This window comes from Phyllostomus hastatus, unplaced genomic scaffold, assembly GCF_019186645.2.
Source record: "Phyllostomus hastatus isolate PE091 unplaced genomic scaffold, TTU_PhHast_1.1 phas_contig_209, whole genome shotgun sequence".
Taxonomy (NCBI): Eukaryota; Metazoa; Chordata; class Mammalia; order Chiroptera; family Phyllostomidae; genus Phyllostomus; species Phyllostomus hastatus.
The window spans coordinates 20,047,469-20,075,154 of NW_025333735.1; the positions used below are offsets into that span (position 1 = coordinate 20,047,469).

The 27,686-nt window shown below is 41.7% G+C and overlaps 1 long non-coding RNA gene across 6 annotated transcripts; it reads left to right on the forward strand.

Annotated features, from left to right (window-relative positions):
- Positions 1-783: 783 nt before the first annotated feature.
- LOC123816438 lies at positions 784-23,970 on the forward strand. 6 transcript variants are annotated; one of them, XR_006785272.1, is made up of 7 exons: positions 784-902; positions 1,644-1,851; positions 2,307-2,403; positions 5,813-5,903; positions 6,363-6,417; positions 11,062-11,230; positions 23,671-23,970. It is a non-coding gene; the product is annotated as an uncharacterized LOC123816438 (long non-coding RNA). The 6 variants fall into 6 exon arrangements; XR_006785267.1 differs by lacking the exon at positions 784-902 and adding an exon at positions 1,049-1,291; XR_006785268.1 differs by lacking the exon at positions 784-902 and adding an exon at positions 1,050-1,291 and having other exon boundaries at positions 1,644-1,845.
- The last annotated feature ends 3,716 nt before the right edge of the window (positions 23,971-27,686 follow it).

Below are 27,686 nucleotides of genomic sequence, written 5' to 3' on the forward strand. Positions count from 1 at the left end.
TGCAGCATGAATCCACCTTGCTCCAATCAACTGTCTTCTTAAAAAATGCTCCCCGACCCTAAACGGCCATTTATTAGAAATTTCTTCCAAAGACATTAGTCCTTGATGTATACGGTCCGTTCCCACAATAACAACCCTCCCCCTGCCCCCACAAAATACAATACAAAGGTGCGTCCCACTTTGGGCAGAGAGAGAAAAGGGGTAAAGAGTGGAAGGATTCGAACTGATACTAGATGCTGCTTGGCGTTGCCCCGCGGTTGTTATAAACAACATAATCCAAGCAAACTCTTTTAAAACTTGGGCAACACTTTATCATTTCTTTCCTTAGGTAATAGTGAGACCTCTCTGAACATAACCCAGAACGGTACACTCGCCTGGGATCTAGAGCGCGAGCTTTGGGGTTGACCGGCAAGTGGGGGGCACCAGAAAGGACAAAACTGACAGCTTCGTTGAGTGTTTGCGGCGGGTGTGGAGCCAGGACACGCGACCACCTAGGCTAAAAGGTGCGACCTGGACCCACCAATGGTCACTGGGCTCCCTAGGTTGAAGGATGCTCCGTGTCCGCTGCGGCAGCCTCTCTTCGCGGAGCAGAGAAAAGGGTGCGCGCGCGCGCACTCACACACACGCGCACCCTTCCCTTGCAGTTGTGTCTCGTCTCTCTTTTGTTTTTCTCCCTTCCCGGTCATGAGACCCGGAAGTTTGTTTTTTTTTTTTTTAATCCCGTCTCTCCTTTTTCCAAACTCTCCCCCCACCCGCCCAATCTATCACATGGCAGAGATAGAATAAAAACAGAAAAATGGCGACGGTCACGTTGTGGCGAGCCTTGCTGCGTCATTAGATATTCTTCATGCAAATAGCGGGAAGAACAAAGGAAGGGGGGCTCGGGACCCGCGGGGGCGCAGGTGGGTGTGGGGGTGGCGGGCCCGGCGCGGGGGCGACGGCGCGTGCGGGGGCTGGGCGCCTGCGGGAGGCGTGCGGCCGCAGGGTTCCGTGCCGCCGAGTGTCTACGTCCGAGTGCGCGCCCGTGCGCCGCCGTGCAGCGCCGGCCGTGGGCGCCGGAGCCTGCCCGGGGGCGCGGTAAGCCGTGGGGCGAATAGAGGCGTTCGGCGAGGCTGGCTGCGGCGCGCGCACAAGCACACGCACCGCGGGGCTTTACCCACTCGGCGCCCGGGCGGGGGGCGGGCCGAGGGCAGGCCGGGCGGGGGCAAGGGCCGAGGGCCAGCTAGTGCCCGTCGCCCGCCTGCCTGCTTTCAGCCACCTGAGGGGACCGCACGCAGCTCGTCATCTCTGGGTAAGTAGTGGGGCGACTGCGAAGCGACGCGGGGCGGGCTCGGGGCTCGGCACTCAAGCACGGACTTAGAGCATGTTGCTTGCTTGGGTTTGTTGTTGCGGTGTGTTTTTCTTCCTGCGGGGTAGAGGGGGGAGACCTCGCCCAGGGCATTTCCGCGGTTTCCCTTAGGCCCTAGCTGGGATGTCAGGCATCGTGCTGGATGTACAAGGGAGCGGGTGGCCCCCGGGCACCCCGCTCCGGCCCCGAGGAGGGGGAGCGGCGTGGAGGGGCGGGGTGGGGTGTGTGTGTGTGTGTGTGTGTGTGTAAATAAATGTTGCGCACTCGCTTTTTTTCTACCCCCGCTTTCTTCCAGGGGGCTGGCGTGAGTCCCTCGAGGTCCGGCGGCGACTGTAAATAGAGCCTGGATGTTGTTTACATGAAGGATCCGGCGGGAGGAGTCTGCAAGGAGGAGGCGGAGGAGGCGGTGGCGGAGGAGGAGGAAGCGGAGGAGGAGGGAGGTAGGAGAGAGGAAGACCGGAGTCCCCCCGGCGGCAGCGGCGGCGGTCCGGTCCGGGGTGAGGGTGAGCCCCGTGCATTCCAGGGATGGGGCGCTAGTTAGCACGAGGCTGGGACGTCGTACCCTGGGGTAGGAAAGAGAATGGGCGCCGGACGGAAAGATGGGGCTCTGTCACCGTGGCATTTTTAGCTTGCAACCTGCCACGCAGATTCTCCCAAGCTAGAGGGGTGAGGGTGTGTAGGGAGGGCGGGGAAGCCTCGATTTCTCTTCACGTTCATTCTCTCAGCTCCAATCTTTTCCCGCTTCTCCTGTTTCACCTGTTTATTTTCTTCAAGAAGAGCTTGCGGTTTTTTATGTAGTCATGAAAGGCTGTTTCTTTTATTAGAAGCATTATTGGGGAGGGGGTTGTATTGCTGTAATTTATGCCAGTCCAGGTCGCTTTTCCAGAAGGGGGAGGGGACTTAGAGACCGCTGCTTCCTGGCCTTAGCTGACCCGAGGGCTTCTCCCTGTCATCCCAGGCCAATGAGTCCCTTCCCTCACTCTGCTGCCCACTCACAAGAAGCCACCTTCTTGGAGGAGGACCACACCTGTGCTTATTCCAGCTTTGGAGGAGAGGTGAGCCAAAAAACGAGGGAATCCTCGGGTCCCCAGAGCTTTTAGCCAATCCTCATCCCAGAATTGGCCAGAAACTGCTGTTTTCACCTGCCGGTTGCACTGGGCACATCTATCTCCCCTGACTGGCAAGTTGTGATCTACAGATGTCTTGGGATTTTTTTTCTTCCCTGTGGACCTGCACCCCACCAATCAGTAACTAACGGACTGCTAACGTTTAGATCGAGAGATGGAGGTGACCCCCCTGCCTTGGCCCAGTGCTGTTATTTATTCCACACTGGGTTTTCTAATGGAATCCTCAGCTGTCTCCCTGTAGTCCCCGTCATTTTTCCCCTAAGAGCTTAACCCAGAATAAGGCCTAAGCAGTTTCTGGCTCTTTCCCTGAGCCCCACCCTGGCCCCTCTTCGTTCTCCAGAGCCAAATATGCCTCCCAAAACAGAAAGCACACACCCATCCCCAAATCTAACCATTCGAAAGGGAGGAGAAAACCCTGGAAGGGAAGAGACCCAAGAGTCTCCTTTCTATCCTGAATGTCCTCTATATCATTTTCCTCTTTGGGCTTCCTGGATTTATAATCCCTTTATTCTTCTTACCAGCTGTCCCTCCCATCCCTTTCTGCATAGTCCTGTGATACTTGGGGAGCTGGGGATGATGGGTGGAGACAAGAAGTGATCACCCTTGTCCCCTGGATTGAGGCATTTTTCTTCTCCCCTGTGTTTTCATTTCTGAGATATTTAAAAGAGTAAAATATGTAAATATGTTTGCATGCTTATTTGAACTTGGTTTCTTGCTGGCTAATGAGTAGCTGGGACTCAAATGGGAGGGAGGGGAAAGAGATGAATAGTGAGTATTTCCCCTAGTTTCCACCATCTGAGCATCCCCAGGGTTGCTGGAGAAGACCCTTGTGTAAAAGCCAATGGTCTCCCTTCCATGACATCACCCCCTAAGCCTTTCCAACTTTAGCTTCAGAACAGGAAGAAGGCTCAAAATAGAACTACCTTAGGAATCCGGCTCCTTTAGAAGATCAACTTTTAAGTCAGCTGCAGGAGGAACACTAAACTTTGACATAGGGAGGGAAAGCTGTAGTGTCTGTAATTGGTTCCTTTGGGGAAGGGTGGGGGTATGCTTTTCATATATATTCAGAAAAGCTTTTCTCAACATAACTTGGGTACCTAGACCAATGAATGATTAATAGGATAGTTCGATATTCATTTATTGAATTATTCATATGTTTCAGTATGTCAACAATAATAAGCACTGTTCAGAATGAATTAAAAAGGGGCTCCTAAAATGTGGTCTAGAGAGTTGGCTAGAGATAGAGGAAGTTGTGGGGGTTAGGCTGGGAGGGAGCACTTGAAGAAGGCGAAGAATCTGAGGATGCAGTGACAGCTGCTGTGAGTGTGGAAGTCAACAGGCTCATTATAAAGAATGGCCATAACTTCTGAAGGGTGACAGATGTCCTGGACAGAGAAGTAACGATGTCAGGATTTTTAGCCCTTACCTCAGAAATGAACTCTGTGTCTCTGAATTTCCATGTCTCTATTCTTTCCCTTAATTGAGATGTGTCTGTCTGAGCTAAAAGAAGTTGTTCCGTCTTTGGAAAGAGCTGCTGATTAAGTGATCAACACTGAAATACAGACAATTTAAGTAAGGATTAGTAGTGGGCCAGAAAATAGTAGGCATAATTTGAGCACCAGAGGGGTGCTATAGAAGGACTTGGTATTGAAGGCATAATATCTCTTAATCTGGCTCAGGTTTAAAAGAATCCAGGTAGCCACTTAGACGTGTGGCTGTCAAGTACCTGAAATACGGCGATGGTGATAAGGAACTGAATTCCAAATTTTATATAGTTCTTGAAATTGATATTTCACTTACATAATTCTTAAAATTGATATTTGATTTAGGTATTGGAAAACAAATAAGTTCAGAAACAACTTGGGCATGTGCATGGACCTTTTAATCTGTAAATTTTATACAATCCAAATACAGACTTTTTCTGATGAATTTAGTACTAAATTGATGTATGTTACAAGCATAAAATATGCTCCAGATTTTAAAGACTTAGTCCAAAAGAAGAAAGTAAAATATCTCATGAATAGTTTATATATATATTTAGATTTTATATATTTATTTTTAGGGAGAGGGGAAGAGAGGGAGAAAGAGAGGGAAAGAAACACTGATCGGTTGCCTCTTGTGTGCCCCTAGCTGGGAACCTGGCCTGAAACCCAGGCATGTGCTCAGACCAGAAATCAACTGGTGACCTTTTGGCTCAAGGGATGACACCCAACCCACTGAGCCACACCAGTCAGGGTGAATAATTTTTATATTGATTACATGTTCCAATGATAATATTTTGGTTATACTGAGTTTAAACATGTGAAAATTAATTTTATGTGTTAATTTTTTTAACATAGCTACTAGAATATTTTAAATTACGTATGTGGTTTGGATTTTACTTGTTTTGGACGGTGCTGGCCTAGAATACTCCTTTTGGTGCATGGATTAATTTCAAAAGAGGTGACAGCATGACAGTTATTTCATGTTTGAAAGTCATCTACTTTCCCGGTGGAGATTTGGGGACCCCAAGGGTTGTTATTACAATATTTGAAACCTAATAGTATTGTTTTGCAGAATTCTAGGCAGGACTTGTGCCTTATTCAAGGTCAACAAAATATGCAAGGGTACTAGGAGGGCTAGTGCGGGCAGCATGGGAAAATTTAAGTACCCACATATCTGGCTATGGCTGCTTTTGTGAAAGGCTCCTAGGTATGCTAGAATATAGCACAGTAACAATTGTGACACCTGGTGGCATCTTAGTGATTCCACTTATCATTCACCTTTGTTCATTTTCTCTTCATCATTTACTTTCTCTACTCATTCCCCATCCTAGCTCCACTGGTGGTAACTGTGCCCAGAAAATTGCAGACCCCTGTCCTCTGAAAAATACAGTGCTGATTTCAATAGATAACAGTTCTGTGTTGGGGGTTTGGTTTTGTCTCATGAGTTTCTGTAACGTTTCTTACCGAAAGAGACTTAGGGGCCATTTAGTACTATCCTTTTCATTTTATCATTGACAAACTGTCAAGTACCTTGCCTAAGACCATACCTACAGAGGCTGGAATTAAACACACACTTTTGTTGATAACCTATTTAGAGAATCCCTGGGAAATGAAGAGGTTCATCAATTAATCAGATGTTTGTTGAGCTTGCACTTTGTGGAAAGCATCCCTACTGCTGGTGTTGTGAAGGGATGTGAAAACAATCTCTGACTTCAAGAACAACACTGTTGCTTTAAGTAAATAAGAGGTAAACAGTGCTAAATTAAGTTATAGTGCACGATAGAGCATTTAATAATAATGAGTGCAACCCCACTGTGGCATATTTTACAAGTAGAAATGTGTTCATTTTACAGATGCAGAATAGAGGATCTGAGAAAGGTGAACTCTGCAGAAAAGAGGAGTATAATTGTGTTTCTGGAATGGCCCCCGGCTCTACAATTGGAGGTCAGTACAAATCTTTGGTATTGCCCCCTTTAGCTGCCTATTAAGGGAATTTGAGAATTTAAGACCCAGCATTTTTAAATGGCACTGCTGCAGTAATGAGATCATGAGTTAATTGGAGACAGGGATTTTAGAGACGAGTAGCTAGGGGTGGATCATTTTGACTAGTTACTCTAAAAGGGTATAATGCTGAGGTGAAATCAGAGTAAAAGTGACTTGTGAACAGAGTATAAAATCCAAACTCTGGGGAAAAAATAGATCTAGAACAAAAGCAGAAAGTAAAATAACTGTGTAGTAGACAGTTGGACTGAAAGTGTGTATGCTTAGTGAACGTGTAAGAGGTAAGAGCCATATAACAGAATTTATGGGCCAGTCCATTTATTTGTGAATTTTAGTCTCCTGGAGCCTTTTTGAGCAAGAAAGCACATTCCTGTTTCTTTCTGTACATTGTTGTATACATAGGTCTTTTCCTCAAGATGGACCTGCTATGAGTTATGGAGCATGAGACTATTTACAGGTCAGTGCTTTATTAAAGTAGGTAAACAGTGACACCCCCATTAATGCTTCTGTGTGAGAACTAGGGCAGACTTTGCACAGGGCAGTGGTCCTCAGCTTTTTCTTGCCTTTTCAACCAATTTCTCAAAGTTTCCTATTAAACTTTGGCACAAGTTACTTTTAAAATACACTTAATGTAGTGAAGCTTTGCAATAACATGCAAATATATATTCTTCATATGTCTCTCAAAGCAGTCTTTTGTTGGCAATACATTCTTGTATCACAGTTTGGTCAAATATAATGTCACCGAGTTGAATTATGGTTTTCACATTGGGGAAAAAATCACACATCAGTAGGAGACTGGTAGATTTAAATTAACCTATTTTGGTTTAAAAGTGTTTTCAAATATTTTGTAGTGCCAGCAGCTTACTAATACCTCCAATTATTTATTATATAATCAGATGCTTAAAGGTTCAAAATCACCATATTTTCATTTTTGGTCCATAGATAAGAGGGACGTAAGATGGTTTTTGTGTGTGTTTTCACTACACAAGATTTAAAAGCAAGTTTTTTAGTATGCTAGTCTCCAGAAGTCCTTATTTCCTAGATGATATTTGGTGCATGCATCATGAAGAGATCGTTCTCAGCTGTATCATTTTTATCATAGAAGAACTAAATTTAAATCAATTTATTCTCTGGAGGAAAGCATTTTACATCACTTTCTTTTTCACTGTCTTACCGTACACTGCACTTTCATGCTGTAGCAAGAGCACCTGCATTCGCTTGTTTTAAAATTAAAGTAATTCCATTTTTATGAAGAAAAATCTTTGGAAAAAGAAATGTTTCTGGTAGATTGGGGTTTTTTTAAATGCACATTTATAAAGAATAATTTCCAAGAAGAAACAAAACTTAACATTTTGAAGCATTTATTTATTAGTACTTATAAAATACAGTTCTAAAAACCCATAGTTTTCTTCCTTGAAACTGCTTTAGAATTTATTCTGAGAGGATATTAATTTCAGTAATTATTCACAGAGTGACGATTTGCTTTTTATTACTTGGTCTCTTGGGGTCTTTTTTAGACCCCAATTTATATAGAAAAAAAATTGAAGTGAGAGAAAAATGCAAAATAAAGGAAATACTCTCTACTTATTGTACCAAAAATGTTTAGTTGTATGGTTTTTGGTCTTGGTCTAATAGAGTGAATTTAACTCTGTGGTATATTACCAACATTAAGTTTATCTTTCTGTACTTCATATTTAGACATTCAGTTGCACTAGTATTCAGTCTTAAAGAACAGTCTAATAACTAATCAGTACATCAGTGTCATTTATTTGTTCCCATACTTATCCTCCCTCCAGTATTTCAGTGTGAGTATTCATCTTTTCTAAAGTGGACAGAACTTCTGGCCAGGAAATGTTAGGTGCTTATCTTTTTATCCTTTCAATTGATCAGCTGTCTTACATTTTATTCTCAAATAATCACAGTATCTTTGTTCATTTAACAGATGTTTATAATTTGAGTGAAAATGTGAAGCTATTTCCAGGAATCTTAGGTTATGGGATCCAACTTTTTCTTAAAAAAAACTTCATTGCCCTCTCGTGTTTTAACTTTGTATTACATCAGTTGGCTAAGTCCTAGGCAATGACCTGTTTAACTTTTAGCTATTTTTGTGCTTTAGAGAATGTTATTTTAATCTGTGTGTATGTTTTTTCATTGGATATTAATTTTCCAGAGATAGGTCAGTTTCATAGTGCATAAAAGTTACTAATTGAGCTAGAATCATTGTACTCTCTTTTTTTACTTCTGATCTAAAGAACTGATTCATCTTCTGACTTATTTGAAGTACAGTGCTAGCATCTAAAATGAATATAATGAGTTTTGAAACTACAAATGCCTAATTGAAAACATAATTATTTTTCAAATACCTGTCAAGTTTTACACCTGTTGAAATAACTTGAGAACTATGATTGACATGGGAAAAAATGAGTGAATCATGATTTTCCTAAGTTGGTATTCTAAAGCCTGGATTCCAATTTCAAAATCTTTTTTGTACTTTTTAAATAAAAGTAAGAATCATCCCTGAAACGACTTCAGGGTATGTCTCAGAGGTACAGTTAATTTCAAAGCACATGATGTAGATACGTTGATTTTTTCAAGAAGGCATTCCAGAGGTGGTCAGTGATTCTTGTACCACCGTAATTGTAGGGCTGACACTGACTGCAGTGAAAACGCCCAGCAGGTGTGCTCAACGTGTAATCATCAGTGTCATCAACTCGAGTATGTTCTTAGCACTCAACAAGAACACTATCATTTTTTTTACTAATGTACATTTCTTAAATCACAAAACCCATACTAGTTTCTGCTTTATGAGATACTCAGAAAACTAAAAATCTTAAGCAAAAAATAGATGTTTTCAGAAATCTGTTTGTATAAATTGTGCAATCTGAATATCCAGTTGATGGAGTTGAATGGCCAGATTGGGGTAGAGGGAAAAAAGCCCTGGGCTCAGTCATAAGACATGGATTTGAGTCCAGGTTCACCATAACTTAGGGCATAGTCTCAAGTAAAATACCTCACCTCTATAGGTTTTTATTTTCTATCTGTAAAATTGGCTAACGATATCTAACCCATTTTCAGAATCCTTTTTTGATCAATTTAATGAATAAACTAATTGACAACCCAGTAAGGTTCTTGTGGAGAACCAAATGAGAAAGCACATAGAAAATTATTGAATGTCAGGCAAAAGTGAAGTATTATTGCTGTGTTTGGGAGCATTTTGAGAACAGACCATGTCTGACTTACCTGTTTTTTTTCAATCCTCAGTCGAGGATGTTTTTTTATTGATTTTAGAGAGGGGGAGAGAGAAAGAAAGAGACAGAGAGAGAGAGAGAAACATCTATCAGTTGCCTCCCATAGGCACCCCAACTGGGGATTGAACCCTCAACCTAAGTATATGCCCTGACTGGAAATTGAACCTGCAACCTTTTGGTGTAGGGGACAGGGCTCCATCCAACTGAGTACCCAGCCAGGGCCATGTCTTACTTGTCTTAATTAAGCATCCAGAAGAGGTCTTGGAACATTTTGGTCCCTCAATAAATATTTGTTTCATGAATGATTGAGGTCAGGGATCGAGTCAGTGAATGTGTGCATAGAAGAAATACATTGTGAAATAAGCTGGAAAGCTTACTGCATAATCTGTTTGCTCATTCGCATTAATATGTACAAATCATGTGTTCATCTTTCATTCTGTTATAATTCAGCTGGGCCTCTTAATATTTCAGCATCACCATTTGCTGGTCTGTGAACCCACTTTTTATTCTGCTTTCCCTCATCTCGAACCAGAAGGGGATCTTTAGTCTTCTACTTCATGGGAACTTTCAGAGAGAGTCATTGGTCGCCTGGAAAGGACTCCACCAGCCTGCACAGTGACTGACAGGCTGCCCTGGCTCAGTTATCACAGTGCTGATGCTGTCCATTCTAAAGGTACAGTACTGTGATAACTGAAGGATGGCAGCCATCTTGCCTTCCATCAAAGGAGCCATCGTGCCCAGAAAGGAAGACAGAAGATGAAAGAGGCGTGTGAAACAGGTGCAGGGGTCCAGAAACCCTCTCCACTCTTCCTGTATTGTACTTTCCCTAGCACGGAGCGAGTGTTATTCCCTCTGTCTTTGCCTTATTTTTAACATGGGGATAAAGGAAGTTGGGTAGTTGTTTGCACAGCAGCATGAAGACTTATACTGAATTGATACATATTATGATCTTTGGAGCTTTTAGGAGACTGATATAAGTACTGAGTGTGAATGAGTATTTTGGGAGGGAAGTTCAGAGAAATCTGTGCTGTTTTTATAAATATAAATGTTAGCCTAATTAGAGTAGCTTGGCACTTGTCAATATAACCTACTCAAAGTGCAATTCAGCTTAAATGGAGAAAAAAAGCCCTACATGCTGAACAGTACTGATACAGTTCAGCGGTTTTCACCCTTTTTCATCTCATGACACATAATAAACTAATTACTAAAATTCTGTGGCCAGTCTGACCAAAAAATAGGTATAATGTTGATTCATTGACATCAGACAACTTTCGTTCGGTGGACATTGTCATTTATTTGACGGTCTAAGGGGAAAGAGGTCGGTGCCCCTAAATAAATAATCAAGTATCACACATTTTAAAAATTCTTGTGGTACACTGGTTAAAAATCGCTGATATAGTTGCATGAATAAAATTACATCTTTTTGTTTAAGAAATGGGTATGGATGTAGCATATTTTTTTCTATAACATGAATGTTTAAACTCTTGTGTAATTCAAAACAGTGTTTGTTGAATGCCCATGTTATTGCTGTTGGTGTCACCTTTACATGAAAATAAAAGTTACTTTTATCAACTAGTTAAGGACCACCCTGCAGTGACATCTATAGGAAATTTTACAGTGCACACACCTTCAACCTGCATCTTATTCTAGGGAGTACTACTGGGGTGAGGTTACTAGAGAAGCCAGGGTTTTCCCCATCCTTCCTCTCTTAAGACTCCTAAGACATGGACAGCAGCAGATGAGCATTCAAGCGCATAACTGTCATATGTTAGATTGCAATTGGCTTCAAGACTCAGGTAATTTCATGTAGTTTAGGCTCAATGCCTAAATAAAGATCTCTTACCTTTTCCCAGGCTCATGTCTATCTGGGTACCTCACCACAGTGGATGGCTGGCCAGTGAGGAACCCAAAGCAGTGACCCGTGTGCTTGGGCACAGAGAGAACAAGGCCTGTGAAGGTCAGGCCCTACTGGGACCTGCTGGTTACCACAGGGTGAGAAGAGCCAGCATGAAGGAAAACCGTGTATGTGATGTTTTAATGTATACGAGTCCTAACTTGCTAATCAGTGCAGCCCAGTCATTGTCTTAGACTTTGGGCCATTTGTATTATAAAGTCCTTCACTGAAACTTGAGTAAGGAGGAAAGGGAACAGGAAGCAAGTGGCAAGGCAAAGAGGCTTAGTTTCACCCTTCATCATCCAGTCCTCAGACATTCCTGGTCACTGTTCTTTTGCTGGTTCACACAATTCTTTCTCTGCTCTTCTCTCTTCTGCTCCTGAAATAACCCCTTGAGGTACACCTGCTTGTCACTGAATTGTTATTTTCCATGTGGCAGTGACCACATGATGGCCCTGTATCTCACATACCTTCATGTATTTAGAATTTCTGTAAACCACAGCCAAGACTTATGTTCCTGATTAATTATAGGGAGCAACGGCTCTGCCCAGTTGTGTATTATCCCACCAGCCCTGCTCCTTTACTAGAAAAGGAATTTCTGACAGAAACCCTGGAAAAACTTCTAAGAAAAGAAAGTTCTGGGATTGGTGAATTCTCGAGTAATTTGGAACACTCCTACTTTTTAGTAGTATAGCAGGTGGAAAAAAGTGCTTTAGGGAGTGAGGTGTTGTGCAATCATTGGCCTTGGTGAGGATTTCGCCACCTTCCCTGATCTTCCTGTTTTCCCATTACTAGTTTCCATAAAAACGCAGGTTTTATACTTACCCAACATTGATCCCAGGATCCGCACCCAAGTCTGTGGGGTGTACAGAGGTGAGTGTTGGAGCATTTCTACAGACAGAGCCACACTGGGTCCTGCTTCCTGTCAGTAGAGAAGCTTGAGGCCCGGTTTGCCTGTAGGAGCTCCATGAGATTTGCCTAGGCCTGGAGGTCTTTAGCATCCTTGAGGAGTTCAGAGATGCAAAGTGTTCCAGCAGGTTAAATGAGTAATGCAAGAGAAATCTGATGGGGTTTTTCCACTGCTTTGATTAAAACACACACAAAGTGTGTTGGTTGCTATGTTTGTTGTGTTCTTTGATTGAGGTATGTGAGAGTGGGAGGAATGGCATAAAACTAGAATACCAAATGATCCAGCAGTTCCACTTCTAATATATGCCCAAATGAAAAACCTTGAACATATACCAGCGTTTACAGCAGTATTAGTCACAATAGTCAAAAAACAAGGTACCCACATGTGCATCGATGGATGAATGGATAAACAGAATGTATATACATAAAGTGGAAGATTCAGTTTTAAAAAGGAGGAAACTCTGACGTGTGCTGGAAACATGGATGAACCTTGATGTGCTAAGCGAAGTATGCCAGACACACAAGGACAAATACTGTGTGTTCCACCTGTGAGGTATCTAGAATAGTCACATTCTTAGATCCAGAAAATGGAATGGTGGTTGCCAAGGCTGGAGGAAGGGGGGATTGGGAAGTTAATGGTTTAATAGGTACAATTATTGGGGAAAATGAAAAAATTATGGAGATGAATGGTGATGGTTTCACAACAGTGTGAATGTACTTAATGCTGCAAAAGTGTGCACTTAAAAATTAGTTAAAATAGTAAATTTTATGTCTTTCACCACCAAAAAAAGCTTTTCAGGGTAATAGCACTATTACAGCCAACGACAGGATTGAGCTGATGGCTCTCTGTCTTCAGGGTGAAAATAATTGCTGTTTCTTGTAAGCAATTAAAATGTAATTCCTGTGTCCTTAGCAGTTGAAGTTCTCTTGTGAAATGTTAGAGGTATTTCCAAGGTTTCTGACAGCACAGCTTTAAAATTTTGTGAAATGTAAATAAAACCTACAGTGAAAGTACTGAATTAGAAAAAGACTTCAACCAGAAATTAAATGATGGGGCATCTCTTGATGGCTTAATGCCTTTTATGGTGAAATTGGGCAACTCCCTGGACCTCTTCACACTCCACCTCTTTGGAGTTGTGGTAAAGATGACTATGGGGACTTCCGGCAAGATGGAGGAATAGGTGGACGCACCATGCCTCCTCGCAAAACCAAGATTAGAACAACAATAATTTACAGATAGAATATCACTCAGAACTGACAGGATTTATCTGAATGGAAATCGGACAGCCAAGAAGTTGAAGTAGACCCGTACATCCAGACTGGTAGGAGACGACGAGCCGGTCGGGCACGGGGCTGGCGTGGGTCGGAGGCACACGGAGGTCGGGGAAAATTTGGCGCGAAATCAGCGAGACAGCCATCCGGGGCGCAAGAACGCAGTGGTGATCCCTGAGTACGCAAGCTGCGGCTGGCGGACCCTGTGGGGCAGCGATTGTGGACCAGGGCAGAGCTCGCAGCCCAGGATCCCAAGGAAGGGCCTGAGCCCGGGAGAATGAAACTATCGCCATTGTCCCCTCCCACTCCCGCCCCCGCCCACACATATAACGTCACAATCTAGCGACGGGTGCCCAGCCCTGGTGAACACCTAAGGCTCCTCCCCCCACCGTAACAAGAGCGACCAAAGACAGGGAAAGACATAAGACATGTATCCAACAGAACAGATCAGTTCCCCAGGACTCATCCTTTTGAACGGCCAAGAAATAGCCAATCTATCAGATGCACAGTTCAAAACACTGGTGATCAGAAAGCTCATGGAATTGGCTGATTCTGGGCGCAATTTAGATGAAAGGATGCAGGTTACCATAAAAGAGATGCAGGAAGATACGCGGAGGAGAGCGCGTATATAGTGAAAGGAAGGAATCTGAGTCTCAAAACAATACAGTGGACCAGAAGGAAGATAAAATCAACCAAGCAGGAAAGCATGATGAAATAAGAATTTAAAAAATCGAGGAAAAGCTTAAGAGCATCCAGGACACCTTTAAATGTTCCAACATCCGAATTATAGGGGGTACCAGAACAGGAAGGAGAAAAGCAACAGATGGAGCACGTATTTGAACAAATAATAAAGGAGAACTTCCCCAATCTGGCAAAGGGAACAGTCTTCCAAGAAATCCAAGAAGCTCAGAGAGCCCCAAAGAAGTTGGACCCAAGAAGAAACACACCAAGGCACATCATAATTACATTAGCCAAGGTAAAAATGAAGGAGAGAATCCTAGAAGCAGCAAAAGATAAGGGGACAGTCACCTGCAAAGGAGTTCCCATCAGTCTGTCAGCTGATTTCTCCAAAGAGACCTTATAGGCAAGAAGGGGCTGGAAAGAAATGTTCCAAGTCATGAAAGACAAGGACCTACATCCCAGATTGCTCTATCCAGCAAAGCTCTCATTTAGAATGGAAGGGAAGATAAAGTGCTTTTCAGATAAGGTCAAGGTAAAGGAGTTCATCATCACCAAGCCCTTATTTTATGAAATGCTAAAGGGACTTATCTAAGAAAAGAAGATAAAGAAAAGACATGTATAGTAAAAGGACAGCAAACTCACAATTATGAACAACCACACCCAAAGCAAAACCAAAAGAAACTAAACAACTAGAACAGGAACAGAACCACAGAAATGGAGGGCTAGCAGCAGGGGGGTGGGAGGAGGAGAGAGGGGGAAAAGGTATAGAGAATAAGTAGCATAAAATGTAGGTTGATAATAGGGGGAGGGCAAGAATAGTACGGGAAATGTAGAAGCTAAAGAACTCATAAGAATGACACATGGACATGAACTAAAGGGGGAACGTGGTTGGGAGAGGGGGTACAGGGTGGAGAGGAGAGAAGGGGGGAAATGGGACAACTGTAATAGCATAATCAATAAAATACATTTTAAAAAAAGATGACTATGCCTGGCTGGCATAGCTCAGTGGAATGAGCGCGGGCTGGGAACCAAAGTGTCCCAGGTTCGATTCCCAGCCAGGGTACATTCCTGGGTTGCAGGCCAGAACCCCCAGCAACCACACATTGATATTTCTCTCTCTCTCTCTCTATCTCCCTCCCTTCCCTCTCTAAAAATAAATAAATAAATCTTAAAAAGAAAAGAAAATCTTTCCCTTAAAAAAAAAAAAGATGACTATGTAAAATGTATACACGTGTGTATATACATGGTCGTTTTGATGTCTAAAGCAGCATTGCAATGTGCCATATTATTTACCCTTGAAATGTAGAAGCACACTGAGATGATAGCATTAGCAGTTTTAAGTTGAAGTGTTCAAAAGCATTCTAATTTCACTTGCAACTCAGGTATTATCAGCCTCATTAAAAGGAGTGTTCCGTAGCTTGCTCTTGGCCATGGAGATTTTTCTATTACATGTTTAAATTTGAAGATAAAGGAAATTAAAAGCATATGGACTAGAAGTGGATGGCAATAACCTTCTCGAAGGACTCACGTGTTTTATTAGCCAAGGGTAAAAAGCATTCATTTGCGGTCCTGTCTACTTCATCACAAAGCTCCTACTTGGGGCTGTTCTTTGGACATCAGATTCAGGTGTAGGAACTGCCCCCACCAGATTTCATGCCGTATTCTACCTTGATCACACCCCACAGAGTTGGAGCCAAGAGTGAGCTTTTCTCCCTACCACACCAATTTCAAGTAGTTTGCTGTGTTTAGTACATTTTTTAGTTTCTCTGAATAACCAGCCAATTATAAACATGCCACAATTTTGTGTATACTGTTTATATCTCCCAGGTTGTTTCTATGCTTGACATGGGACTTTTTCCCTTAAAAATTGCTTTCTTAAGACTGTATGCATGTTTACACAGTCCTCATCTAAGATAGTTCATTCTCATCATCACCAGTTAATGTTTCATTTCACCACATGAATTCTTCATTAAGTATGAGCAATAATAAGGGAGGCACCAAAAAAGCCATTTTGTATTTTTCCATATTCAAAACATGATGATTGTGAGGATTCCCAGTGAAAGCAAATGCCAGGTATGAGAACATGTGCCTGGAACATGCTCAGCTGGGGTTCCTTATATTTACATTGATTGAAAGTCTTTGGGGTGGTTTATACATTCCTCTCCTATAATACATGTTTAAACAATTCACGTAATTGAAAAGTAAAGTAAGCTGATTATACCTTGCTTTATGCACTTGGACTATTACTCTTATTTTTCATGCAATTATGAAGAAATGGATAGTGATGTTAAAAAATAGGAAGATGTAGAGAACGGTTCCAATTTAGTGGGAAATTCATTTTCACTTTGTTCCACTATTTTTGTACATGTAGTTCCAGGCATATTACTTAGACTCCCATTGCTTGTTTTTTGTTTTTGGTTTTTTTTTTCCACTTTGAATATGAATATCTTTGGATTGGGAATATCTTAGGGTCAGTTGGGGTGGTACCTAGAGCACTGTGCTGAGAAGACCTTTGAGGCCACACCTGCGCTCTGCAGAAAGGAATACTGTAACCACCAGTCATTGCCTACTTGTTACCAACTCTCAGTGTTTGCCAGAGGCATCAGATCGAGAAGCAATGGTACATTTGCTGACCCTTTTCTAGAATATAATATTTGTACTATCCAGGTATAGAGCCTCTGGAAGGGCAGAAATTCTCAAAGTTATATTGATAGGAACTAGATTTCTGGGAAGCTGTGTCATTAGGAATGTAGATACCCTTTATGTAAAAGAGAATTACAAACTTTTTAGTCTTGTAGTGTAATGTGTAGTGTTATTTTTAGACATGAATCTTATTACCACTCATTGATTTCTATTTTGATAAATCCAGACTCACCCATTAGGTCTCATATTCTAATCTGATAAAAAATTGCCATTGTGTAGTAAGCATTTTGTGCAATCTTTTGTATAATTTATACATGTAGAATTTTGAATAAGTAATAGTATCAAATAGCTAGAAGAGGCTGTTCTCTTTTTTTAATTGACAGGATTATTTGCTTTAGGTGAGTCAATATTTATTGAGTGTGCCCTTGTACCAAGGCACTCATTTCATTCTAATTCAAATCCTCAAAGAGTAGAAGGGTCCTCTACATTGCACAATTGAAGAGCCTGCCTCACAGGCTTACAGAGGGCCCCAAGCTACACAGCTAGTAAATGGGAGAGCAAGGTTATGAGTCCAGGACATAAAAAGTATGAGAAATTAAATTAATCCAGATTTGTTCTTGATTAGCAGGTGAGCTTTGAAAAGGAATTAGACCTAACATGTAAAAGTGCTTTAAAAACTTACACATCACCATCTATACTCTCTGCCATCATCCACTCTGGCCAAAATCTGATGCTTTCTCAGCTGTTCAGCTAGAATTACATTTTTAAAATGAAAATTTTATCATGGTACCACTTTGTTTTAAAAACCTCTAATGGTTTTATCTTGGGATCAAGACTGCTGCCCTTAATATGCCCCATGAGGTCCCAGGCAGTCTGGTTCCTCCCTACCTCTCAAGTCTAATCTCCTGCACCCGATTGACCTTTGACCTGGAAATCGAGCTGATTTCTACTTCAGATGCATTTCCTTCTTCCCAGGATACCCTTACCATTCACTGCATCTGGTTATCTCTTATCCTTCAGTCTCTGGGTAAGTATTAATTTCTCAGACCCCTTTCCTGACACCCCAACTATGTCCAGTCTCCTGACACTCCGTGCTTTTCCTTCAGAGCACTTGTCACAATTGAATTACATAGTTAGGGATGTATGTTTCATGCTCGTTAGATGTGAGTTCTGTGAGGGCTGAGACCCTGGTTCTGTCCATTGCTGTATTCACAGAACCCGGCACATAGCTTGCAACAGAAATCTAACATGGTACGAGATGCTAAGTGGAGTCTTTTCTGTTTTGTATGAGTGAGTGTGATGAGCCCAGAGCTAAAACAAGAGGTGTTTTAAAGTCCCCACTTTGTGTTCAGAGAAGTGCAGCTCTGTGGCCATCACTTTCCTGCAGCACTTTTTCTAAAGGGGTCATTTCAGCAGAGCTAGACCTCGCATTGCTCTCATCCCTCACACCCATGTAAGAGGCTTGGAGGGTCAGGGGAGAATTGTCACCTTTGGTGGAACCTCCCTCACAGCAGAGGAACATTCAAATGAGAGAGAATCTTGTCTAAAAGCTGGTGAGCCACTGTCTCAGAAAGCTCCGTATGCCCAGGCCCTGCAAAGCTAAGAAAAGAAGTGGAAGGAAAAGTGCCACGTTTGATGAGACAAGGACGATAGGTTTCTTGGATACTACGGTCTGAAATGAATTCATAGGTGTCTTGGGACTTAAGCTTTTTCTGGCTAGTGTCCCACAAGAGAACAGCCCTTGGTCCCCTCACTTCCCCTTAACAAATGAACAGACCTATCTGTGTCCCTCAACAGAGTTAACAGGTGTGCCCCAGGAGTGAGCCAGGATATGGATGGCATCTAACGTACGGGCCTTTGGGCAATGAGAAAACACCCCCACCAAGGTGAGGTGATTCACGTAGGGACTTGCTCTTGAACTTCATGAAGAAGTGAGCCGGCATTTCTTGCAGAGCAATTTTCAGAGGTTTCACTTCAGCAGAACTAGCTCTCAAATTCACTGTGATGGTCATGAAAGGAAGCAACCTGGAGAATAAGCTCAGGGAGCTGGGAGGGGGGCGGGGGAGAGACCACCTCACTGCCACACCCCACACCCCACTCCCCTCACCCCGCCCCACCTCAAGTCTCACCTTAGCTGGAGACACCTGCAGAGCTTTGTACTGAATATGAGATTAAAGTCTTAATCAAAATGAAACATTTAGCTGGTAATAGGGCACTCGAGATGTTACTACTACTTACTACTCAATAGGAAAGGGGAAGTTAAAACAAAGTTGGGAGTTATTGGACATAAAGTAATTTATGTTTTTATTCCTTACTGAGTTGAATTCAAAACAGTTAAAATTATTCATTAAATGGGAAGAAGGGCTATAAAATATCCCTTCAGAAAAGAGGTTGCATGTCAGTGTTTACTTTCCCAGAAAGCCCCTTCACCCGCTACATGTGAAGGCGAGGAAATAACCAACTCAGTCCTGACACTTTCAGTGGCCTTTTGCCTCTTACTACTGTCCCCTTGCCTTTCTCCAGAAAGCAGGAGGCAATTGAGCAAGACAGCAGAATCCAATAAGGAAATTTTCTTTATTTTTATTTTTAAATTAAATTTATTGGGGTAACATTGGTCAATAAGATCATATAGATTTCAAGTGTACATTTCTATGATGCTGGTCTGTATATTGCACTGCGCCCTCCACCTAAAATCAAACCGTCTTCCTTCACCATAGATTAGGCCCCTTCCACACCCACTCCCTTCCCTCGGGCAACCACCACATTGCTGTCTGTGTCCATGAGTTTTTTTAGTTGGACTCCTGGCACATTTGGCTGAAGAAAACGTGCATGAGGGTAGGTAGGGATTTTTCCAATGATACCTCTAGGGAGGTTATCATTGAGTGGTGTGATGGCCAAGACACCCACATTTTTTTACCGTTCTTTGTGATCCAATAAATTCACTAAAAATATATCAATGTAGAGCCAGCTACTTTAAACACAAAGATAAAATCCTTTAGATGCACTTGCCTTAAATAATGCCAGTCCTATTCTGGAAATCAAGTTCTAAATAATCAACAGAAACCCATGTAGCTAGTTGTTAGTCCCATCAATCTACCAAGAAGGGTGGACATAGTAGAGGTCATTTGCTCTGGTGTTTTTCAAACCGAAAAACTGATTTAGTTGAAATCAATTAAATGTTGAAATCAATCAGCATTTAAGAAAATAAAATAGGAAAGAAGATACTAATGCATGCATGCAGTGAGAATAACTATGTCACCCACTTTGCAGCTGCTTGCTTGATTGTGTGTTTGTGAGTTTGTATACTGGGGCACAAATGTATTTTTCAGTCTGTTTTCAGTTAAGCTCATAAGTCATGGATCTAGATGTTAAAGTCTGGATTCCAGATCATTTCACTATGTATTGTAAATGTTGGAACTGAAGCCCAGAATGGCAAAGACACTTGTCCAAGGCCAGTAGGAACAGAGTAGAACTTGGATATACATCTCTGTCTCCCAGCTAATGTTTACTCCTCTTCTCACCAGCCTGGAGGCAAAAGCAATAGTAATAGCCAATACTGAGTGAGTGATTACATTGTGCCAGACACCCATACGAAATATATCATCTTATTTCATAGAGAAATGGGGTAAATTAGCTTTGTGTTTGGTTTAAAGTAAATGTTTGTGATTCAACAGCGACTGAGATCGGTGTTGTAGTCCATGGCTAGATTAAATAGAGAAGTTGTGAGTAAACATTTAAAGTTTTTATAGCAATTTGTCAGAATAATTTTATGTCTGTTGAGCCTAGTAATAAAAACATTGGCTTGCGTTTTATGTCTTTAAATTTTTTTCTAGGAGTTAATTTTTATTGTGTTTTATAAAAGCATTAGACTAGGATGGATTGGCAGTGAGAACAAACTGGTCCTTTACCATGAATAGTTTGTGAAGCACCGACTTACACCCAGCAAAATTGACCTCCTTGTTGGTTGACGCCTCTTGCCTCCATTTGAAGTGCCAGGTGGTCACAGCTGAAAGAGGCAGATTGCTGGATGTAAGCCCCCTAACAGCAGAGTAGGGGTTACTGTGATATCCAGAGTCCTTAGGAGGGGGGACTGCCAATTTTAGAAATAGCTCCCCATGTGTGGAGAGGGCTAGTGCCGACTGCACTAACACCAATAAATACCCCAATGCTTTGATTTACTTCAGAATTTCCAGAAGAGGGACTGATGGGGATGTGAGTTTTGCACCCCCTGTTCTGGGAAAGCAGAAAGAGCCCCTTGCAAAGTTCTCCTTGTGAGAAAAAGTTTGACACAGAACAAATTAAATTCTTGTTCCCCAAGACTCAACCAGAGCAGTAAGAAGCAGAGGGACCATGCCACAGAGGTCTCTAGGAAAACAGGCTGATTAAAGGGAGCCTGTGTATCTCCTGGAATTGCAAACTCTGTGGAGAGAAGCACACTTCATAAATCCTTTAGGACTGCTTGTTGGCTACATCCTCAGATTTGCACGAAGAACTGTTGTGAGTGAATCAGTGTCTTTGTTTGCATCTCCTGGAATTCCAAAGTGCAGCCAAGGAGCTAGCAAGGTTGAGCACTGGACTGAGCATTTAATCAGTTGAACACTGCCTCATGTTTTCCTGGTTTGTTCTCATAACAAGTGACCTTAGTCCAACTCCTAGCAACATGTGATTGTGGAATGTTCTCTCCTGAGGAATACTGCCTGGTTTTTTCATTCTGAACATACCAAAAATCTCTGAAGATTCAGATGAGGGTTTTTTTTTTTCTTGGACAGTAATAATGTAAGCTAACTGTACTGCCGTATACCCAGTGTTTCACATATGTTATTATAAAGTGTCAAAACCACCCTGGTCAAAAACTAATACTTAGAAAAGTTAGGCCACTTACTTGATGTAACACAGTTCAAGCTCCAGTTTCTGTGTTTCTAAATTTTCTGCAGGTCCTTTTCAGCATCCTTGCACAGAGGAGTCAATGCCAGAACCCCAGAGTCATGACATTTTCACTTACTCGTTTCTTCCATCTGAAAACAGTATCAGGATCCACTTCCTTTTGGTTTTGACTTTGAATACACCTACCTATTGAATAACTCAGGAACGGGATGATACATTTAACTACTGTAGGTCCTGCAAGCCACAAGTGCTCATGGTAACAATGGCTAACATTAAAGACTTTCTTTCTATTGAACCTGCCTATCCTGTAATTTTTACCCTCATTGTCATACTTTATCCTTGTACAGAAACCACCTTCCCATCCCTTTTCCTGCTTTATTTTCTCATAGTAGTCCTACCTAGTATGTTCACACTAACACTTCACTATACTTACTGTGTTGCTTGCTACCTCCTCCCCACAGGAATGTAAGCTCCATGAGGACTCTGTGTTTTTTTAGCTCAATGATATAAGCCCCCAGCAGATAGGGCCAGACCTGATACATAATAGATACTCAAATATTTGTTGAATGAACGAATGAATGAACAGTCTTTTTAGGTAAATATCACTATTATCCTCATTTCATAGATAAGGGAACTGAGGTTTATGGTATTAAATAATGTGCATGAAATGGAAGCCTTTCTTTTTTTACTTAAAAATAAGTTTTTATTCCATAGGTTTTAGGCTGTTGTGTGTTCATTTTCATTTGTATCCAGACACTTTTTGATTTCTTCTTTGATCTCATTGTTAACTCATTGATTGTTTCATAACATATTGTTCAGTCTCCTTGAATTTGACTTTTTGAGTTTTTCCCTTTAGGTTGATTTCTAGTTTTAAGCCATTGTGATCTGAGACAATGCTTGATATGATTTCAATTTTCTTGAATTTGTTGAGGCTTGTTTTGTGTCCTACCATATGGTCTGTCTTTGAGAATGTCCCATGTACATTTGAAAAGGGTGTATATTTAGCTTTGGGGTGAAAGGTTCTGTATATATCAGTTAAGTCCATTTTATCTAGCACATCTTTCAGTGCCACAATATCCTTGTTGATTCTTTGTTTGGAAGATCTGTCCATTGTTGATAGTGGAATATTAAAATCCCCTACTCTAAGTGTGTTGCTGTCTATATCTTTCTTGAAGTCCTCCAAGATTTTCCTTACATATTTGGGTGCATATATGTTTACAGTGTTTGTGTCTTCTTGATGAATTCTCCCCTTCAGTATTATGAAGTATCCTTCTCTGTCTCTTTTTATGGCCTTTGTCTTGAAATCTATTTTGTCTGCTTGACCAAATAAATGAATTTGGCAAAACAGTGGGATAAAAAGTCAATATTTAGAAATCAAAGGTATTTTTGTACACCAACAATGAAATATCAGAAACAAAAATTAGGGGGGAAAATTCCCATTTAGTATAGTAACAAGAAAAATAAGGTACCTAGTGATAAACTTAACCAAGGAGGTAAAAGACCTGTACTCAGACAGAACACTGAAGAAAGAAATTAAAGGAGACACCAATAAATGGAAGCATATACTGTGTGCATGGATTGGAAGAATTAACATCATTAAAATGTCCATACTACCCAAAGCAATGTATAGATTCAACACAATCCCTATTAAAATACCAATGACGTATTTTGCAGATACAGAACAAATATATTAAAACCAGAGACATGGAAATAAAGAACAAACTGACAGTGACCAGAGGGGAGGGAGGAGGCAGGTAATGGAGGAAAGAAGGGGAACATGCACAAAGGACCCATGAGAAAGGACAATGGGGTAGGGATTGTCTTTGGGAGCAGGGGTTGGACAGGGCAAGGGAGAGCAATGGAGGGTGCGCAGAATGGGGACAACTGTAACTGAACACCAATAAAAAATTAGTTTTTACATGTTAGTGGTAATAATAGCTTCCTTTGTACAGCTTCCTTTATATAGCTTTCTTTTTCCATTATAATTTTGGAATGAAAAATTTAACAAAAAAGAGGTTGGTTTGATGCTTCAGGTACCCACATTAGAGTAGATAAGCAGTATGTAATTGTTGAGTACGTATGTTGGACCTCTTATCTATAGTAGTAACTATAGCTAATACTAAATTTAAAAAGATATTTTTCTCTTCTCTCCTATTGTGGTGCTCCCAAATTAACACAGTGAAGAAAAGGCTCACATAAATGCTTCGCTAACACAAGACTGCAGCTGCTGGAACAGTTGTGGGCACCTCCTGAGACAGAATTGCAGAGTTGTGAAGAACTTGGGAGATGTCTAGCCCAGACTCTCCTCCCCTCTTCCTCCTCCAAAGCTAGATTTTGGGACTTGGGTCATTCCTCACTGGACAGCCTGTTCCACTGTGGACTGCTGCATTGCCATTGGTTGACTGCATTGTCAGAAAATTGGTTGTATTGAGCTGACATTTATCCCCAGGTAACTTCTACCCATTGGTCTGAGTTCTGCCCTCCAGGAAATGATATAATAAATGAAGTTCCATTCACATGTCAGCCCTTAAACAACTGGTTTATTTGTACTCACTCTTAGGTTTTGCTTGTCCTAGTCCTTCAAACTTTCCTTGTGTGGCATCTTTCCAGCTATTTTGCATCTTTCCACAGTGTCTGTGGACACTGTCCTCCATTCCTCTGTACACTCCTGCCACACCCAAGAAGTTTATGATGAAAACAGCCACTTATTGTTTTCAGATTGTGTGTAAGACACTGTCCTACTTAACTTTCTAAACAACCATTTTGTAGATAGTATTAAACTCTATATTTGAGCCTGAGATTAGGAATGTGTTTAAGATCACAGCATTGTACCTGGCAGAACATGGATATGAATCTATGTTTGACTCTAAATCCCAAGCTTGATGAGATGCATTTCTAGAAGTAACAAAGAGGATAAGCTTAGCTACCCAAGGCTCCTGTTTTCATTCACTCTGAAAAACAAGCACAGGGAGATATTTTAAAGGAGTTGTGGTATCTTCTTCCTATTCTTTGAAAAAAGAAAACAGGATACAAATTATTGTGTTCCTATTATGTACCATCTATTTCATATCTGTTCATCTCATTTAGTTCTCAGGACAATTCTATGAGGAGAGCACTATTATCAGTATCATTTTACAGGTGAGGTAAGCTGGGTCCAGAGGCTGTCTGTGACACTATGCCACCGTTCTCACAGAAGGTTCTTAACACTAACTGCCTCCTTCCCAGTGGGTATCTGGCTAGACTGTCACCCCTGACTGTCATCCCTTCTCCTCTCCTGTCCAGTGTGTCCAAACTTAGCCAATTGCCAAGTTGCCTAAGTGGGAAACACCCTTGCCAAATTAGATGATCATTCATTCATTATTAAAGGTTTCCTGTATCCATAGCTTTGGGTCCAGGATTAACCAAGTAAGAAAGTTGCATGAGGTAACGTGGCCCATCCTGCCCCCTTCCTCTCCGGTTGTTTGACCCCATCCATGAAATCAATGTGAGTGCAGCACCGGCTCATTTAGCGATGTGATCCTTGAGGGCGGTGACCCACCAGCTTCCAGGCTGAATTAAATAACTTGCCAAAGCATAACTACAGAAATTATTTATTTAGGGACCACAAGTAGGAATCTTCAAATCACATTACTAATCACTGTATTTGTATAGTACATAAATGTTTACAAAAATACTTTTTACTTAATAATAAATAAATAAACATTCTTCCAAATAATTCTATTTGTTCTCTCAATCACCTGGTAACGCAGGCTGAGCAAGGGCACGTTGCCCTATTTTATAAATGGGAAATCAGAAACTCAGACCAAGAGACTTGCTCAGAGCCTCACTGTCTCTAAGGGGCAGAATCCAGACAGCCTGTTCAAGCTGTGAATCCTGCACTTGTACTGTGTTGTCCCTTCTCTTCTCTCCTCTCTTGCACTGTACACTAAACTTCTTGTACATCTCTGCCCTTGCTATTGGCCTGTTGGCTAGGACCCATCACCAGCTCAGAAGGAATTGAGCTAGACCAAGCTGGAGCTGCTCCTTGTTTTCAGGCTCTGCTTCCCAAGCCATCTGGTGGTTCTGACTTTCCAAAAAACAGATGCAATGGTTTGTAGGTTGTCATCCATCTTCGCCGTCCCTTGAGAATCCAGTGACTTTCTGCAGCACCAAGCTGCCGTAAATGTTCTTTGTGCCCAGTTAAGTACTTGTGCATATTAATCCTAAGGTCACACTAACCATGTGAAAAACTTACAAGTTCACTTAATTTCTCTAAGGTGTATAGTAAGCTGAGAAAGTGCCCTGGAGGCCAAGGCTTTCCTGCAGGTTGGCTCAAAGAACATCTGATCTAAAGCTTGTTCTACCTTGCAGAATCAAAGCCTGCTAACTACTCCCCCAACCCTGTCCCCATTTCTAACCCCTGTTAATCACTAACCTAGTCTTCCTTTCTAAAATGTCATTTCAAAAATGTTATATGAATAGAATCATATAGTATGTAACCTTTGGAAATGGCTTTTTCTGCTCAGTGTAATTCCCTGGAGATTCAAGTCTTCCTATAGGGTTTTGTTTTTGTTATCTAAAGTCCATAGAATAAAAAATTTAAATTTATCATTTAATTTTAATATTTTTTTAAATTTCACTGAGGTTTTTGTTTCATTTTTAATTACCCAAAATCCATAGCCAGGGCCCCTTCTTAGCCAGGAGAACTTCTGTATTGCTTAATTTTCAGAGACTCCATGTCTTCACCTTTAGAATGAGCATAATAATTACACCTCTGTATTAGTTTGAAATCTTAACATTTCAGGGAGGAAAAGCACCCATATTCCCTTTATTAATGGAGGATTATTGTTAAGATGGAAGACAATGTCTTCTTCTTTTTTTTAAGATTTTATTTATTTATTTTTAGAGAGAGAAGAGAAGGGAGAGAGAGAGAGAGAGAAACATCAATGTACGGTTGCTGGGGGCCATGGCCTGCAACCCAGGCATGTACCCTGACTGGGAATCGAACCTACGACACTTTGGTTCGCAGCCCAAGCTCAATCCACTGAGCTATGCCAGCCAGGGTGGACAATGTCTTCTTTAGCCATAGAGTAACTTCAAGTCCCAGTACTTGAAGCATTGCAACAAATGGCAGGCCTCATGCATTATTTGAGGAGGGATGACATTAGATTTGATGATACACCTTTTCTGTGACTCCTTGCCATTCTTACTGTCCAGAGGAAAGGATTCGGCTATTTCTAATGTAGAGAACCTGTAATGGGCCCACACCAAATGCCTTAAAGGCATTGTCTTCTCCTGTGGCCCTCTTGTAGACCCACTAGGGGAATCTCTAAACCTCTCTGTCTGGCCACCAGTCAGAACCAACTGAAGATGAAGGTTGCTTTAGGAGGTGATGCCATGTCCCTGGAGGTATCGGGATGGGAACTGCATAGCCAGTATGGGACGAAAAGCAGATAGTACAACTGATCCCCGGTTTAGTCTTTAGTAAATGAAGGTAGTATTTATCTTACTCTATGTAGTACAAAATGAAAAGTCAGCATTTAGTCAACATTCTCAGAAGGGGACTTTGGATTTGAAAAGTTTTTAGGGCTTAATGGACCCCTCCCATGGAGGACAGGTGTTTCACAGTGTTGTTATAAGGAACAAAATTCAATGACCAAGAACACCCTGGCCAACTATAAAGCTCTACAGGCACTAGTCATGTCACAGCATCACCTGATTATTATGAATTCAGTCTCATTTAAGTAGCGTTTTGGTTACTTGCTACTTTGGAAAGGAAATTTCTTTGTGTGTGTGTGCGTGTGTGTGTGTTTTAAATAAAAGAGCCTAGTTTGTCATGACTGGGAAGGTTAAACAGGGAAATTATATATATATTTGCTTGTGTTTCTGAAAGAAGACAATAGAGTTCAGTACAGAGCTGAAAAGAAGGCCCCTGGTGTCTGGAAATGTCTGTGGGCAGGAACATACAAACCCAGATGATAGCCTCTGGGATTCTTGTGATAAGAGTTACAGAATGGCGAACTGGCTGGCGTAGCTCAGTGGATTGAGCACAGGCTGCGAACCAAAGTGTTGCAGGTCCGATTCCCAGCCAGGGTACATGCCTGGGTTGCAGGCCATAACCCCCGGCAACCGCACATTGATGTTTCTCTCTCCCTATCTCCCTCCCTTCCTTCTCTAAAAATAAATAAATAAAATCTTTTAAAAAAAAGTTACAGA